The 19,424-nt window shown below is 39.5% G+C and overlaps 1 long non-coding RNA gene across 2 annotated transcripts in view; it reads right to left on the bottom strand.

Annotated features, from left to right (window-relative positions):
* Positions 1 to 19,424, bottom strand: part of LOC107309067 — a 112,772-nt gene that overhangs the window by 31,443 nt on the left and 61,905 nt on the right. Inside the window, exons 1-2 of one of the 2 annotated variants that reach the window (XR_004306395.1) lie at positions 14,806 to 15,073; positions 13,804 to 13,930 (exon numbers count right to left, since the gene is read on the bottom strand). This is a non-coding gene — a long non-coding RNA (uncharacterized LOC107309067). Of the gene's footprint in view, positions 1 to 13,803; positions 13,931 to 14,805; positions 15,074 to 19,424 lie in introns of those variants that run through there. The other variant, XR_001553061.2, reaches the window with a different exon arrangement.

Genomic DNA, 19,424 nt, shown 5'->3' on the forward strand with positions numbered 1-19,424 from the left:
AATTTTAAGATACACTGTCTTAAAACAGAGCAATACCTAAACAAACACGAATGAGGATATATTTCAGCCTGCTTTTGGCATTGAGACCAAAAGCCCAGATCCTGCTAACATCCTGTGCCTCTGCAACATTTGAATTCTAGATCCAGATCTGGATCCACATTTTGCATTTTGCGCTTGTTTCTGAATAAGGAGGAACAGTGGTATCCCACTGATCTGACATTCATAGCTACAGTCAAAGAGATGTAAAAACATGGCAAAGACAACTCCCCAGTGCTGTTAAATTCCCAAAGAAGGGACTCAAGCTGCTGCTTTGGAAGTAGCTGAGGAAGACTTTCAGATGTCCCAGTCTTTTGCATTGGCTTGCCAGGCAGTTCTTTTCATCATTAAGCTCAGCAAGGATCATTAACACAGCGACTGGTTCACCTTCACCTGTGTAAAAATGTCCTATAAAAATCCCATTGAGTTCTCTAAAGATTCAGAGCGGGAACAATCTCTTCTTCTCTGAACCCGTTCCCTTTATTGTCTTTAAATCAAGGAAGACCATTACAAGGAAAGATTGCTCTTGGACTATTTGGGGAAACTAGTTCAGGATCTGGGGTGCAGACAGAGCCTTCACTTTTACAGCAGCGGGCCATTCCCCTGTGCTAGCAAGCTGCTAGATTTTATTAGATGGAATTGACGTATTTGTGTGTCTGACATTAAAGGTAATAATGTGAGCTAATTTTTAACCTGACTTCCTGTTAAAATGAATTTCACATGGCTCTGCTGCTGGTATAAGTTTATTTGTAAGCATGTATGATCTATCTGTGCCTGTAACGGCATATATTTTAACTATATAATTTCTGGAATTTGACATAGATCCATTAAGTTCCTGCAAGCTGTCTGAAAATAGCTAGCCAAGTGATGGGAAAGATCGTAATACTGCATGAACTGAAGGAAATGTGTCATTGACTTCCCCATATGAGAAGCCAGGGAATACCAATGCAGGACACGGGCCATAAAGTGTCAGGGTCATTGCCAGATCCATTGCCCACCAAGCAACCTACATCTTTTTGTTGTTTTTTTTTTTAATGGAATACTTAATTGCTATGTTATTAAAAGCTACTTTCATTCCAATTACAAGCCTTAGGAACTGGGAGATGCTGAAGTCCTGTAGTGTGATGGGTGGCAAGTTGAGCAATGCACTGATGGGGGCTTTATGACAAGGAGGATGAGCAGAAGATGCTGTCACCTGTGGCTTCTATACACTGATATTTGTCTGACTCAGTTGCTCAGTGGTAGCTGACTGGTTTCTTTAGAAACAATGTCATTGGATCACCTCTATTAGCGGGACTGGTTGGGTTTCTTCTGGTCCACGCCTTGTCAGATTGACTTTTAAATATGTTGCATATTTCAACCAAGTTCACAATGGAAAAGAAGCCTAAAAGATCATTTGTTTCATAAATAGCCAATAAATTAGGAAACTGTCTACAAAAGAAAGATCACATCAGAGCCCTGACAAAAGTTTTCAGGCAGGAAGTTTCCACCTTTCTAGATACAAAACGGATGAATATTGTGGGTCCTGTGTGTGCTGCTCCACCCTCCTTTGCCGTTCTCCACATGTGCAAAATATATAAAATAAGTGGAAAGTGACTGTTTAAAGTGGCTGGGGGCACTAAACTTGCCAAGTATATTTACAGCACTTCTACAGGTTGTTGCTAGGATCACTAAAATGTTTATTGGCAGAATATTAGGAGTGAACTTTATAAAATGTTTGCTTCTGGACAATAAAAAGGAGGAGAGGGTGATGATTATATTTCTGAATGTCTATTATCAAAAAGATTGTTCAGTCTCAAATCCCAGTCTGTTTGTAAAGAAACATAAATGTCACGCCTTCCACGACTGAGTAGAAGCCGAGCTAAGGACACATGAGATCTGCTCCAGATGAAACTGATTCGTGCTCATAACATAATTCTACATATATAACAACTTCCTCTTCTTCTTTTTTTTCTTTTTTTTTCTTCAGTTACCAAGGAATTATTTGGGGCATCTGGGGAGGATTGTCAGTGTAACAGCTTTGTCTTGTTAAGAGAGTTTGGAACTCAGATTTCCTTTGTGAAGATGAGGGGTAATGGTTCAGTAGCTGATATCTTGCAAAGAATTATCTATCTGTCACATGCACAGATATGTGAGAGCTGTACTTATGCAAAAGTTATGTTCCAGGCTCCACTTGTTTCCTGTGACATTCTTGAAAAATGTGACTGTTTTCTTGTGCAGTGAATCAGCGGTGCTGCAGTAATGCTCCAACACAGTCCTCTTCATCAGCTTGATACTACTCAACCACATGGAAGGCCAGTCAGCCCACGCTTCATGCTGCTTTTGGTCACACTTACTGTATGGATACACACCCTCTCAATGTACAACAGTACTTGTATCAGCACCTGCTTATTTCACACTTCTTACATTTGTTAAATCTATTCCATTTTTCCTTTGGCATCTACACATGCTCATCTAAAGCCATGAATTCATAAGGGTTCAACATGCATCTAATAAAAACTCAGTCTCTGCCGCAGTAGCATTTACTACATCATCACTTTTCTTACAGAGGAGGAATTTTTCAACAGCTTGTGCAAAAGTTGCGAACACAGACTTAATTAAAACCACATTCAGCAGAAAGGTATCTTAGATTATGAGTGAGGGAAAGATCTGAGTAATATTAAGCTGTTGTTAAAATACAAAACTAAGTCAAGCTAATTGTTATTACTGGCAACCCCAGTGACAGATGAGCAGTGAAACACTTGACTGAACAGGCCTTTGCTCAAACAACTGATGTTACAAAGCTATTTGGCAGTAGGCTCCTGATCCCACTGAATGAAGAGATATAATGTTGACAGTAAGATAAACAATGCAATTTGTGTTAAGTGTCAAAAGCATTGTCCTTCTTCTTGTTCTTATAGAAAAATGCTGGTGCAATTCAGACTTGAGAATCCCTAACATTGGTGGACTTGAGGGACAGGAGCCACAAAGGCAGTCCAATATCTTGACACAGTCACAATTGCATCCAGTAATTCCCATTCAATAACTCATGGCTAATGCTATTACGTTGTCATCAGTCTCATAGGCTGAGGCACTGATGCAAGCTTAATTTTGTCTTGTTCCACATGCCTTATAGTTATTTACATTCAAAATATGTATCAAATGTGACCTTTCATCTGTGAAAAAGTTTTGTAACAACTACAATTCTATTTTTCACAATATACTAAGAAGTGAGCGACTAAGTTTCACTCTGTTAACTAAGTAATTGGAAGGATAAAAAGAGAACATAAGCATTTAAGTTGATAGATACAAGACTGTGAGAGATTTCTGATATAGAGAACCAAACTCCAAATAAATCAGGTCAGCCAGGATCTCAATTTTATCTTTATTTCAGAAGCAGGAGTCCTCTTTGGTGCCTTCTTTGACAAGGCTTGTCTACTGATAGTCTAGGGGACTTTTTGAACTCCCGTAGAGATAATAATAGAATCAGAGAATCATTTGAGTTGGAAGAGACCCTTACAGACCATCTAGTCCAACTTCACTGCAATGAGCAGGAACACCTACAGCTTGGTCAGGTTGCTGAGTCTGGACCAGAATGACCTAGAATGTCTCCAGGGACAGGGCAACAACCACCTCTCTCAGCAGTGTGTGTCAGTGCCTCACCACCCTCAAGGTAAAAAAGCTTCTTCCTTATGTCCCATCTAAATCTCTCCATTTTTTAATTTGAAACGATTCCCCCTGTCCTATCACCACCAACCCTGCTAAAGAATCTGTTCCCTTCTTTCTTACAGCCCCATTTAAATACTGAAAGGCCACTCTCAGGTCTTCCTGGAGCCTTCTTTTCTTCAGGCTGAACAGCCCCAGCTCTCTCAGCTTGTTTTTCTAGGAGAGGTGTTCCACCCCTCAGATAATTTTTTGGCCCTCCTCTGGATGGTCTCCAACATGTCCATGTCTCTCCTGTGCTGAGGACTCTGCATCTGGGTGCAGTACTTCAGGTGAGGTCTTACCAGCGCAGAGGGGCAGGAGTTCCTCCCCGAGCTGCTGGCTACAATTCTTTTGATACAGCCCAGAATACAGGTTGCCTTCCGAGCTGCATGGGCACACTGCTGGCTCATGTTCAGCTGCCATCTACCAGTACCACTAAGTCTTTCTCAGCAAAGCTATTCTCAGGGTAATGAGGCAGAGTAATTTCTTTATGGGGCCATCCATAAGATGATGTTTTCCTCATCATCTGAGGCTACCTGGGAGATGAAAACAGGTTGCAGAACAAAACCAGGCATCTTTCTCTCCTTGGAAAAATTTTGCTGCTTGCAAGTGCCCATATTCCAGATCCTAACACTTCAGCATTTGCTTAATGTACACTCCATGGCCATGGTGATGAAAGGAGAACATTTAAGTATTGGTGCAAGTAGCATTGTGCTAGTTTTGCTCAGAAAGGTGCTTGTGAATAGAACAGAATATGCTGTCAGCTCCATTTGAAAACACTTTTTTCTCAGTAAGGTGGTTTTGCTTGTGTGTAATCCAATGGAAAGAGGTTATCCTTCATTTAAAATGACTTAAATTGGAATAATGAGTATTGTATCTATATTGAGCATCCATCTAAGGCTGAAGTTCATTTATGAGCTGGTGAGAAAACAGGAATAGTTACTGGAGGGAATACAAGTGAACAGTGTTGAACAAGCCTGATGAGATCCACAGCTGAATTGCTCTCTTTTCTAATCCCTTCCTTTCAAGAGGAAAAAAAAAAAAAAAAAAAGGAAAAAAAAGGAAGGAATAAGACTGGAAATAAAGAACAAGTTTTTAACAGTGCATGCAATTAACTATTGAAACACCTTGCTGTGTATTCTCCTTCATCTGAAGGCTTTCAGACAAGACAGGATGTCTTTCTGAAACAGATTCAAACAGAGCCAGCCTTAATGGCAGGATTTTTGTGCTGCATAGGGGCTCAGATGAGATTTTTCTAACAACCCAGTCACAGACTCCCAGTAAGCTTCACTTTAATGGTTCTCAGAGTTTGCATGGTGGGAAGAAGATCATTTTTTAACAGTAATTTAATTCTTGGTGATTCTATACACATATTTCCAGCACATATATGTATAACAACATATACAGTTTTAAATACATGACAAAGACATGGTTGTTTTGTGGAATTCTTCTACACAGAGTCAGCATGTCTTTACTTCTACTGATTATATTTTCAAGTTTCCATTTCCTGTGATGGAATCCAGTACAAAGTTCAGAAGGTAAGTCCTTGTTCTGAAGCTAAGATTAAATGCTAGATACAAATAAACAAAAATAAAGTGGCACAGCAATGTCAAGGATACACCTGTATGGGTTGGATGATGGGACTCTGCCCTGGGCCTAGTGCCTATTATTCTCTTCTCAGCACAATTTCATAATAGTTTCTTTCTTAGAAATGTTTTCTGGTATTTAAACTCAGGCATCTGATGTCATTTGGGGCAACTTATTTACTTTACCCAGCAGCTGCATGGGCTGGTACACATAGCACAAGGCCATGAGGAGACTTGTGCCCTTGTGTACCAAGAGCCAAATGAAGAAAAGACAACCTGAAGTGTCACTGGTACCTATGCTTAAACATGCAGTCAATGAAACAGCATTAATTTCTCTGCCATGTAATAAAGCAAATAAATTAGTATTTCTTTTTTTCATTTCAAATCCATGTTGATTTAAGAAAGAAAATGAGACAAGGACTTCAGGTGCTTTACATCGACCTATCATCATAAATTTAAGACAGAGTAATATTATATAAGCTGAGAACTTATCCCATAACAATTAATTACTTGAATAGCAGTGTGACGGGTAAGTGATTTAAAGAGAGCAATGTTAAAATCAGGGCTGCCAGTGAACCTTCCCACCAGTAATATCTGCTACTGTTCTGGTCTCCTTTCAGGGTTATTTATGGCTGATTAGCTTGACTACCAGATAGCAGTACACAATCCTATCCATTAAAAGATCTATTCCAGATAAGAGATTATCTTGGTGGTAATACTGTTTGTGTTCAAGATTTTGTCAAAATACCAAGCTAGTCCTGTGGGAGGCTAGAAAACATATTTCTCCTTTGAGGTTTTGTTTCTGTTCAATGTGACTTGTATAGCATTACGAGAGGTTGCTGTTTATTTTGAGCCAATATTTTCAGCCCTTACTGTAATTATAATAATTAGAAGGATCAGACACCAGGCTCTGTTTTCTTTCTGAATATTAATCCTGTTCATTGTCACTTCCAAGCACAGACCAGAGTTCTAAATAGGTTAACTAACTGCATCGTGCAGAAGAGTCATAACCCTAAACAAATTCCCTGCATCTGCCTCCCAGAACATTATTTCTGACAGTCTCAAAAGGTCTCTATTTTGATGCTTTAGACTGAAATCTGCAGTACACAAGTAATGATCCTCAAGCTTTACATGAAATTCACTTCTGAATTGTGTCTCTCAGCTTCTCAGTTTATGAAGAAAATAATATTGCTCATCTATAAAACAATTGCAATCTAACAGTAAAACTCAGACAACAAATCAGACCACCTGTAAATATTCAGTTAATTTTTACAGATATTTTTCAGCTCACAGGATAACATATAATATGCAGTAAGGTAGCATTGGTACTATTTTTTTGTCCTTAATTATATCACTCAAAAATGTCTTTCTTTCAAATAATGTTGCCTGAATTTAAATGAATACTTTGGTCTTTGGGGAAGAAGGAAGAGGACTCGTCAGCGGTAACAACAGTGAACTTCCAGTACTTCCATACTGTTCACTGCACTGAGTAAACAAGCCCTCACAAAACCCTAGAGATTACTCTTACAGTGCTGCCTACAGTAGGTTGTCATACGAAAATGTGCAAGAGTACTGAGGGCTTACCTGATTGCTCAGATGTGGTTTCTGTTTTTTTTTACTTCCCTGAAGCCCTCCTGGTGGCTATGATGCGCAAGGAAGAAGTGGTGGTGAGAAAGCTTGTCTAGTCCATCCATCTCCATATGGAGAAGACCCACCTTACTGGATGTGCAGCAAAGGAAGGTGCAACAGTGCCTTTTACCAGGACAGCAGCATGCTTGTAACCATATCAGTCAATATTTTGTTTAGAAAGTAATACTTACCCTTTCCAAAGGCTGGTGGAGTCTCAAGAAGGGCATGATCTCCAAATAGAAATGCTGCTCCATTGGCTGCTAACCCTTAAACGGGGGTGAGGATCTGCTACCTGGGTTAGCTACACTTTCTGGTTTAGGCCGTGACCTAGCAACTCCCATACATTGGCAAAAACTTTCACACCACCAATGTTAGTTACTTAGTCACCAGAAAAACTTTCCATTTTTGTCTTTGTCTGCATTACTCTTGACTAATACTTGATAATGGTGAAAGCTCTCATTCAATACATTCACAGGACACTTCCTGCATTAAGGACTTTGTTTTCAAATGCCAGGCTTGAGTTGCTTGGCCTGAGATTTGCCTTGCCACATGTTGACTTGAGACTCAAGAGTTTATAAAAACCTTTGTCACTGTTCTGACCCATTAGCAAAAAGAAGGGTGGAAGAAAAGTTATTCTTGGCCATGCTAACAACAATTCTGCCAAGCTTTTATTTAGGATAGTCTCATTCTCCCACACTTTACTGAGTGAACTTGAAACTAGGCCTAGTGAAGTCTGTCTTTCCTTGATGGGTGCATAGCACCAGAACCCACTCAATGAGAAAAGGGTGGGAGAGTCTGAGAAAGGAATGCATTAAGGGAATGGAGCCAGAGGAGAGGAAACACTCTGTCTGCAGCTCTAGTACCACCACTGACTCCAGTGCAATGGAAAAGATCTATCCTGGAGGTGCTTTCAGCCAGTCTTTGGAAAATGCTCCATCCGTTTCTCCCTCCTTCAGCTTCACACAGACAATAAGGATTCATTCTTTGTTTGTTACATCTTCACAGCCACCCAGAAAGAGGAAGAGAGCCACCACATCAGCCATCTGCCTGGCAGGCACAGCCAGAACTATGCCATCAGTATGCTGGAATGAGACGTGCTGGAGGGTAGAAACAGGAATCTACCCAGCTTTTAGAGTCACGGTTTGGCTTTAATTCACTTAATGTGCTCCCAGGAGCAGGACAGGCAAGGGGCTAATGAAAGCAGATTCCCAGCAACTTCCCAGCCCAGCCTAGCTTCACACAGCCTCATTCATGCGTCTAATGTGAAAATAGGAAAAAAGAAATATGTGCATAAAATATTTTGAAAACCTTTTTGTTGTTGTTTTTTCTTGATATTGATAGCATTCCTTATAACTCATATAGGTGCAACAAAAAGCTCGGAAAATGAGATGGCTTGGTCTTATTTTTTTCCAAATTTCACTTTTACAAAGCTTATGAAAATCATACACAAAAACCGAAGTGAAAGTACTGTTATTAAGGCAGCAATGTCAGTAATTCAATGTGAATATTAGAGCTGCCAGTGCAAGCTTAATCCAGTCTCTCTGGCATTTGTGCATTATAATAGCCTTTACACAGTCACAGATTATAGTGATGTAACTAATTTTCTGTAACACTGTTGGGTATTTGTTGGTATAAAATCAGAAATGAAGTTTGGACTTTTTCTCACAGAGCCAGGAGGTATTGGTGTGCCTCTCCCATGGGGAAGAGGAAAGGACCGACCTGCAAAAGGATGACTTCTCCATGTGCTATCACTGTCATGCCTTGACTGTCCCCCTCTCAGCACTGGCATACTCATTTCAGCAGAGATGCGAACTTCGGCTTAGAGGAAGACAATGAGCTGTATTTTGTGCGTGAGAGAATATTCTGATTAATGTAGGGAGTCTCAAGGGAGAAAGGGGGAGGATTTGCAGCTTATCAGAGATAAGGAAGCTTGTGAACATTATGAAATGTTAAAACTTTCCTTCTTTTCCAGAGGAATTACGGCAGCATAAATCAAGCAGAGGCTTTACAATGCTTTAGTAACTTCCTAGAAGCAAGGAAGTCAAGAAAGTAAAACAGATTTGCTGGCTCTATTTGCTTTTTATTACACTATCACATTGATATGAAACATTATTGCAGAATGCAAGGGACATTGTACATGTTATCTGTTTGCTACAGTCTGTCTGTGCTGACCTGAGCCTTGTGAAAAACAGACAGTATAATTAGTGAAGACAAAAAAGGTGAAACCTCAAGTTCTGTCTGAAAGACTTCTTAAGATAATAGCTTGTTTTGAAGAACATTATTAACAAATTCTGACCTAAATTCTAATTAAATTGACCAAGATTTAGGAGGTCCTGTTTTTATAAAACTGTGTTAAAAAATAAAGGATTTTGTTGTATTTCATCAACCAGCACAGACTTTCAGCTTTTCAAAAGTTCATGCTCACCTTTGACTATTTATTTATATAAACACATGTATTTCCCTTTTAACACAAATAATGTTACATACATAGCTGCCAGAAGAGATAAAAAGGAGGTGCAAACTGATGTGCTTTACGTATGTTGATATTCTACCCAACTAATTCCTCTAACCTTGATAGTATTTGTAAATGCCTTGCCCATTTTCCACGGGAGTAAAAGATTAGATTAGAACAGCTATTGCCCATCTCAGTCTGCATATTAGAAGGATGAAAAACTGGGAAGCAACTGGAAAATGGTGATGCTGCCTTCTCATTTGAATGTGTGGTTACCGGTTGTTACTCAGGTGCCTGGAGCCCGAGGAGTTTAAAAATTCATTCTGCTTTGGAGGATCACCTAGCAACAGTGTCTGGGAAACCACTGCTCTGAGGGATTTTTTACTTTATTATGTTTTCAAATATAAGGCAAGTGGGCAAAATCTCATACAAGATCAAAATCTAAGCAAATCAACATTAAACATCCAGCTATCACAATAATAGGAGTCATAAAAATAGGCTGCCTTAAACTACTCCAATTACATGGAAAAATGATATTTCTCAAACACTTGTGCAAAGTCAGTCTCACCTAAAAAGTTCACTAGAAATCAGTGTTGCAAGCAATATGAAGTCAGATGTGATTTAAAATATGGACAGGAAGAAAATCCAGCCTTCCACCTTCCAAATCCATACTGGGTTTGCATTATTCAGCAGAAATGAGGGGTTAGTCCAAATCAATAAAATGCTACTATTCAAACTGGAATTTGACCAGAATATCCTTTTGAATGACTTCTACTGCATTAAAAATAATAATAATAATAATACTATTTTGAGAGCTGGTCCCAAAAATACTGCAGAAAGGTTGTGGGATGGGGTTGGCTTTTTTCCCCCCCCTTCACTCATTTTAATAATAGCTGGATTATTTCCAAAAATGGAAAGCATAGGCTTCATTTCCAAAACAGATCAGAGCCCTCCCACCCTGGGTTGTGGTCCTGTGGGCTGCCAGGGGAAGGACAGCCTGTACTTATCACATCAGGATCTGCGTGTGAACGTGATAAGGGAATACAGAGCAAACACTTAGTGCATTTCTCAGTTCTCAAGACTTTAATCTTGGGTCTGTGAGAAAAGTAGGCCACATACTGTGGATGTCTCACCATTATCCTGTGGGGACAAAATGTATAACAGTGTGTTTTGACTTAGTATGCCTGTAGGAATTTCTGCATACTCTCTGTTCCTTTTTCTCTTTCACACACACAGGGAATATTGGTTCTTCAAATAACATGATGTATTAGAAGGCTTTTAAAACTAATGTGAGCCAAAGAAGCACTGACAAATTCTTCTGTTTGGTATATATGGACTGCCATATCATCACATTGAGCTATTCACTTAACTGGTAATAACATCACACTGACATATAAAATTTTCAGGTGAATAAAAAGATGTTTTGATGTGCAAAATATTTGGAGTAAGCCAAAAGAAGTGATTTCAAAGTATGGGTTTCTAAGAACGAGAGCAGCTGAGTTCCCCACACTCAAAAAAATTCTTGCTCCGAACTCATTCTCAAACTCCGAACACAACGGGATGTATGGTGCTTACTGCCACTGATTCAAGTGAAATCAGGTGTTAGTTATAGACTCCAGCTTACAAAGGGGAAGTTAATGGTCAGTCAGAGGAATGTGAGAAAACATATGGAAGTTCAGAGCATCAATCTTCAAAATAGGTGACAGATGGAATAAAATAGTCAGTCTTTCCATGTATGCTTTGATTGCAGTGGTTGAGCATATTTGTTCCTGTGCAGGCAGGGTGGGAAGGCTGCACCTGGTTCATAATAAAGACAACATTTTGGCTTTCCTTTTGTGAGCTGTGCAGCCAGCCATGTTTAGTAGCAATGTCACATTGTGTGTAGATGTGTGTAGAGCTTTTGCCACACCATCATCTTCTATCAGAATGTCTACAGGATGTATGATCCCCTCCTCCCAAAACCAAACTTCAAGTGACACAAAGATGGGTAAAATGGGAGTGGTTACCATTAATTTACGCACAGAAAGTCAAGGCAAGAAATGACAAAAATGTCTTCAACTGCAGGATTCACCTTATCCACCTCAGAACTCCTGTTATATCAGTAGTGAGAAATACACATTTTTACAGTGACTCCTTTTTATTAGAAGACTGAACTTTCAACTGAAATTAATTGTGTCTAAATTATGAAAGAGGACAAGGTAAGTAGCTCAGGTATAAATATATTTGCATATATGCTGTAGGCATGTAGTCACATTCTTGCATTATTCTAGGTGGATCTAAAGGAATTCTTAGGGGTACTGAAGGTCCAAGTCATTTGAAGTATCTGAGTGCCTATATGCCTCTTCAACCTCTTTAAACATGCATGTGTGTAAGTATATTTTTGTTTGCACACTTTACAAAACAAACTTAGCTCCTAGCCCAGCTGTTTTCTGAGGTTCCCTCTTCCAGCCATCTAATTTGCCTTATTCGTTGCAATTAGTTGACATCCAGTTGGTGACTGAGGATCCCAATAGGCTGTAGGGCATCCAGGGATTAAGTGTCACGTCACTTCACACTGCAGTATTTTATCATCTTTAATGGTCTGTGTTACCTGCAGAGAGGACTGCAGAAGCCTGGAGACACAGCAGAGCAGATGCTCCTCACTGTTCAGGCATGAATGGTGCCTGGGGCCAGTTGGGAGTGCGCAGCCCAGGTCCATAACTATGGAACTCGCCCTCCCACATTTCATAGACACATCTAAGTCCTCACTTTATACCTCTGGAAATACACACCTAGAAAGCTTACAGTGTTTAAAGAAATCTCTTTATTCACCATCCAGTTTTCTCCTTCATTTTCCCCTGCTAGTACCACCGTCAGTAAATGCTGATAATGTTCTTCAGATGCCCTTTCCTAGTTGCAGACATTTTCTTGTCTAATACCTCTTTCACCTGGGATCAACTATGCGTCATATAAAAGCCATCACTTTTTCTCTTTGTGCTGTATCCTTGAATGTTATTACAGTACAAAACAAGAAGGCCTAATCCATGCTGCTTATATAGTTCCAGGGCCATCCTCTTACCTGAAAACTGCTCCAAGAATGCTCTGGTTCTGATACACTTGGAGTACTGAGCTGGAGCAAAGGGAATCTGGAAGACAAATTAACCCTTTCCCTTGCCATGCATTATTTTCCTCTCTGAGCTGGTGTGACCATTCCTGCTCTACTCTTCCCATGGCTACTTCACCAAGAAAGGTAACTATTTGATTAGCAATTTCTTTCCCCACTTCATTTTGTACCATGCTGGTACAAGATACACCGCAAGTACATAGAGATCTTCATTTGATCCTGTGTTCGATGCATGAAGCAGGTAGAGAAGAATGCTGGATTATGCCTAATACACTTTTTCCTCAACTTTTGTGACTCTTGTGTCTTTAGGGATCATGTGACAAAGATATAGTTTCTAAACACCATTTTCCACAAGGACTCCTGGCCTCTCGTTTTCATGGTCCAAAAATCACAAAGTCATATTTATTTTAACATCTCTGGAATTAAAAAATAAGAAGATAAAGAGAGAACACCACAAACTACATAGAATAATAAATATACAGTGACAACAGAAGGATATTTGCAGGATACCAATGGGAGTTCCATCTTGTTAGGCTGGACTGCGAAACAGTAACCCGTTTTGCTAAAAGAAGAGAAATAAATTATCCCAGTGGTGTTTATTCACTTGCCTCAGATGCATCCATCTCTTTCAAGACCTCACTTTATCTGCTTCCCATGCCATGAAACCCAAAGACTTGGAATTTTCTAGAGGAGAAAAAACTGTCAGAATGGAGACAGATGCAGATTAGAGGTCTTGGTTTTGTTTATATCACATCTTCATCAAATGAAACAAAGGGTGCTTTATCTCTGGAGGGTAGAGCTGATGTAAGCTGTCTCATAAAAGCATGGTGGAAACAAGACACTAAAGTCCTGAGGCTAAAACTATTCTTTGTCATCAGAAATGGTTTAGGAAAGGTTCCTATGGCCACTGCAGTGCTGCCTTGTGTCTCTGCCAGCCTCATTAAGTGGTAAGTGTGTCCTGTCACTCAGCTTCCAGCTTTCTCTCTGGTTCTTAGTCCAGAGCTTTCCATCTGAGAATGGCCCTGGGGAAGGACTATTTTACTGAGAGGTAGTTCAGGGAAGGCAATAACAAGCAGAGAAATTACATGCAGGACAGTAATTCTTATGTGTTATGCTGTTACCAAAACAAATTAACTGACAGAAACTCCCACATTTTTGTTTCAGGAAAAAAAATCAAAATAATTTAAATAAAATTGATAAATAAATAAATAAAATTGATAATTAGTTTTCCAGACTTTTCTAGGTCTAATTTCTTACTCATGTGTCCCGCACACCATAGGTACTACCAAAAGAGAAATTATAAATTGACTCACATTTTTCTGACAAGAGGACCAAAGATACCATCTCTGGATGAAGATAAGGGGAAGACAAATATGAGGAGGAAACGAAATGTATCTTCCTCTTTTTTCACTTCCAACATGATTGCTCTGTGGGCAGCTCCTGATGAAAGGGAGGAGAGAGGGAGATACCCATTATTCTTCCTCCTCTGGCAAACTGGGACAAGGAGAGTATTTCCTTCCTCCTCTTGCCCCAACACACTTGCCAAGCAGGATGAATGAAAGACAAGTAGCCACAATGAATTATTCTGTCCCAAAAACAAGGCAAAGACCCAAATCACATTCCCTATGTTCACACTGCATTTTACAGAGAGACAACCCTTATGGCTCAGCACATATCTAGCAAAAGATATATTCAGGCATTTTCAGTTGAAATTCTATACTGATTATTCTTCAGGAACAATGAGAATTAGAGGTGATATAATCCTGCGTTTCTGTAATACCATTCTTGAAGGATCACAATGGCCTTCAATTGCATTAATGAAGCTTCCCAGCAGAGTTGCGTGTAGCTGAGTAAAATGCAGTATGAAGGGATTAAAGTTCCTCTTTTCAAATGTGGGCTCCCAAATACAAGCAAGTTCCTTTATGTATCCACATTTGTGAGCATTTTCCTGAGGACTTCATCAGTCCATGGAATGATGTTACAACTGCCCCTGCAACACACCTCCACAGTGTTGCTTCTGAGCCATAACCACAAAAATACTTCTGCCCTCTTATGAAAGTTATCCAAGTCACGAGGAGTGTATTAATAATTGTAAGATCACCTTGAGAATAATCTGTTTTGAACCAAACTTTTGGGAAGTTTAGAGGAATGTACTGGTAGTCGTCTTGGGATCTCATTCCTTCCCTCTTTTTGGCTAGACAGGATTTATTTCTTGAGCAACACAGTCTTCAGACAGGGGATTACTAGGCTGGTGAATCCCAACCAAAAGAATGTGCTTATCCTGTTGGTTAAATCCTTTTGGCAAGAGCACTCACCATACAGTGTAAAGCACCCAAAACCATTTTCCGGAGAACAGGGTCCGCTGACCTGGCGTGCCTTTGTGGGTGGGAGGGAAGACATAATACATAGCAGATAGTGAGTGCTTGTTCTGAAAAGTCCCACTGATTTTATTTAGTTCTGCATCCAACTGGCAATAGTGAAAACAATGTGATAAACCTGTTCCTCATAGTGCTTTCTCCATGGTTACAGTGATCTAACTCTATATGAAGCTCAGCTGCACAGTATTTTCAGGTTGCATAATATTTGGCTCTTGATCTTGAGGTCTGTAGATGTTACACTAGATTTTGTATTATTTCTTTCTTTTCTTTCTCTAGCACTTAAAAGCAAATGTGCAATACCCAAAGGTTAAAGAGAGGCTTGGTCTTCCATATTAAAAACAATGTTCTCTATTTAAGTCTACTTTTTATATAATATATATTTTTAAATATATATTATAAATTTGTAGTATTAAAGAACATTCTGACTCTGATTAATATGTTTGATTGCTAAAATAATTGTTACAGAAACTAAGTTAAAAGCTGATAAATACATTATTACCAGCCAGTGCAACCGAATAAAAAGGAAAAATAGAATGAGGCCTAGAAAAGTTACCCAAGACTAATACATGGATTTTCTAAAACCTTTTCTCTTCCTTTCTAGAAATATTGAGAATTTTCTCTACTTGATTGACATTTCCAGAATTACCAGGTACCTTTCAAGATGGAAGGTAGGAAGGTTCAGCATTTACAGCCATACCACAAACATCTGCCTCTGATGCTGCAGGCCAAAATAATAAAATAGGAGGCAGTACTTTCAGAGCAGCTTTCATCTGTGTGTATGTGGATATAAACACTATGTGTCCTCCCCTAGCCTAAAGGCTCACTCACAATATGCATATGATCTGGTAAACAAACATTCTGCTATCCCAGAAACATTCTGTTGCAGTACAGTTAGTTCCCCTTATGAAGAAGCTAAATTATTGTTTTTCAGGGAACTCATCAGGAACTGTTTTTCATTGCATGGCCTGGATTTTAGTGAGACAAGCTACTGATGCACAGAGTCACAGCAGCAGCACAGGAGCCTCACAGCACACCCAGCATGGTCTGACCCAATGCATGCTGCTCATACTGGTGTGTTCTGAGTGGCTGAGTGCAGCAGCATGGTCAGAGCAGCGCCCCAGGGCTGCAAGGCATCCACCCATAAAGTCCAGACAAAGGTGGAAAATCCTAAAAATCTGCTCAGACAGGATTTTCATTTAGATAAAGACCTGTCCAGTAGAATTTAAGTTTTCGGGCACATTAGGAAAATCGTGCTGTACTAGTACAGCTTGTTTTATTTGAAGGGTAAAATGATTTCATTATTGCAGTACAAAGCAAGACTGTTTGTCCAATTGTGCCTATACAAAGCATATTTCATTTCCATAATGTACTGGAATCCCTATACCAGCATTTCCAGTGTAGATACAGCCTGTGTTTCAGTCACTCATCTCCAAAACTGGAAAAAAAATCCCTAAAAAAAAGGGTGTGGTGAGAATATAGTCATCAGTGGATGAGAACTGCTTTTAGATCATCACAGAGAAAGTCAAGTCCTATTACACAAAACATGATATCTCAATATTGCATAATACCTTTAAGTGGTTTATGGTTTTATAAAGGCATACCTCACAAACAAAGTAAGATTGCTTTGAGTATTTGGGAATTATGCTTTCACAAACATGCCAAAAATGAAATTCATATCATACCCATCAGTCAAATATTTCAGTTTAAAATTTTTAAAGAGCATTCTAAATTGTTCTCACAATGTTATAAAATTTCTGCAGTGGTACCAGACCAGCTCTTCACGTATTTCAAAGTTTCCTATTACTGTACCCATGTATGACACGTAGTAGCTCTGTATGAATGTGGAAAGACATCAAGACAGCATGCATTTCTTTAAATAGAAGAGACTGATAAAAACTGAAAATACAGACTGGTTATTGAAAACCTTCAAAGAAAAGCCTTGTTTCCTTTTTCTGAGCTTAGACTGCCATTCCATATTTGTTTTGTAAATGATTCACATTTATTAAATAAATAAATTGTTATTAAACACCAAGGACTGTCTGGCTTACTGTTTTCTACATATTGCAAATGCCATTGAAAGCATTCCTATCACCTAATAACTTTCAGGCAATTGCCTGAAAGATCCCTGGTGAAGAGCAAATTAAACAAAGACTGGGGGAGATTATTGTAGAAATACAGTAGACTGTCAATTCTCCTACCATTGGCAAGACCATATCTCTGCATAGAGCAGCTTGGGCTGTGACTGAGCAGCTCTGTGTTTAAAGATACCACATACCAACTACCTCCTGCAAAAAGATCTGAAGCGTGACTCCTTCTCAGATGCTAGTAAATGCCTGTACTCCCTCTGCCATTCTTTGGAGTAGCACAGACAGCAGCACAAACCTTCCCAAAAACAAAGGAGTCCAGCAATGGGCATGAAGGACCCGGCTGCGTGCCACCGAGAAAGCCCACCAGCCTCAGCTTTCTGTACTCACTTCTCCAGGCCTGGATTCTCCCTTCCAGGTGCCTTACAATGTTCTTCTCACATCTGTTGGATCCCTGCCTTGTTGGCACAAAGGGCACATACCTGACCATGCAACTAGCCTTATGCTGGGCAAAACACAAGCAGTTAACCCCTGTGGCAGATGCAGCACCTATGAGTTTGAGGGAGTTAAACAAATGGCTGAAATGCTGTTTAGCCTTCATTAGCCCGAGGCATTGGATTACAGTGTTATTTAAGGCCCTGCTCTTGTCTGCATTGGCAGTGAGTTTCAATTTAAAAAGAAGGATGCTGTCAGACACCCTAATCCTGGCAATAAGAACATACTCACCTGATTAAATCCAACTACATAAACAGATTAAGCAGCTGTCATGCACCAACAAGCAGTGTATAATATGAGATGACATGATATCATAAACAGCATACATATTGTTTGGAAACTTCTATCTCTTCAGGCTGAGATCAAATATTTATGGAACACACAAAGGCTGACTTTTATTCAGCCATTGTCTCTGTTCCTCCAGGACAAACACTCATTCAGTAATTCTTCACACATGTTCCATTCATTCAAGCTTCATGCACACCTTGTACACTGTGGGTCAAATTCTCTTCACAGCTGCTTTCTTTGCAAACCATTGGAAATCAATGGTTGTGGAAATGATTCACAAGCAATGAAAGCAGAGATGTGTTTTTTTTTTTTTTTTTTTTTTTTGACTGAGAAAAGGCTTTGGGGATTATAAGCATGAATTTTAGCAGAATCTGGGCTATGATACAATGACTTTTCAAGAGGATTTAAGAAAAATGGATCTACATCCTCTTGCCATATGCTTTTTGCTACAAACATCTGGTTCCAGTGAGATCTCGTTGTGGGATATTTTGTAATGCAAAAATGTGTTAAGTGACTTTTGCTCAGAGAAAGGTTTGGTCACGGACCTTTATCCTCAGAGTTAAATGTACAGTAAGGCTCCAGTCTGTTCATTACACGTCTGGGGACAATTAAATATCTGCAGTCAACCAGGAGGCATTGATCTTAGCAGGAATAACAGCCAGGCTGCAGAAAGACAGGCTAGAGTTTGTTGTGAGATCTGGGTAAGCTGAAGCAATATGGAGGAGAATCCATGGTACAGAAAACAACACAATATATCATGTGCTAATGGTATCATTTTTTTGCTAACTGCTTAGCCAGACATGCTTTCCTCTGAAACTGCTGCATGTGGCAATTAAAGCAAGGCAAAAATACAATCTTTCCTTAAGAAGTCACTGAAATTTAAATCTGTTCATTGACAGAATTTATCTACGATCTCTGGTAGTTTCTGGCTTTATGGACTGATACTTGAGGGTTTATATGCATTCATTCCAAGTAGTATGTATTCTAGATATTTATATAACGTACATATACAAATGCAGCTCCAGATTTTCAGTCTTGATTTCCCTAAGGGAATGGTTCTTATTTTCAAAACTTAGATGTCCACTACTTTGAGGCAAATCCAAGTGCCTTAGGGAAAATCAAGCTGGACACTCAGAATCCAAATGCCTCACGGCACAGGCCCTAATGCTTTTTATGAGTTTTTGCCTCCAACAGTGCCACCTGGCAATGAGTCCCTGGCACTATTTCCATGCACGAGCACTGCAGGATTGTCAATCACCTTAAGCAGATTTTTTTCCATTGAATAAAGAAGAAGACCCATAGTTGGGCCTTACAGTTCATTATCACATAAAAATTCTCATCCAAATCCCATATGGGCTGCAAGTGGTTTAGTGTTTAAATCAAATAAGGATGCCTTGTTGCTATTTTTTTTCTGATCTGAGACAGCTGAATGGGCGCCACAGGTGGCACCTGGTGTTATTAATACATCAAGGAGATGGGAAAAGTAAAGAAGCAACAGAATTAGTTCTGAAGTAATTTCCTGAAAAGGATGGAATGCAGTCAAAATACCCTGGAACAGAAATATTTTATCTGGGGAGGACTGAGATTAGGCATGTGGCAGTAACGTTTGCCCAAGCTGGACATTAAAAAGAAGAGTAGCAGAGTAGTCAAAAATGGAGAGACCAGTTTGATGGAGCCACCGTGTTGCCC

Source organism: Coturnix japonica, chromosome 2 (genome assembly GCF_001577835.2).
Source record: "Coturnix japonica isolate 7356 chromosome 2, Coturnix japonica 2.1, whole genome shotgun sequence".
Taxonomy (NCBI): domain Eukaryota; kingdom Metazoa; phylum Chordata; class Aves; order Galliformes; family Phasianidae; genus Coturnix; species Coturnix japonica.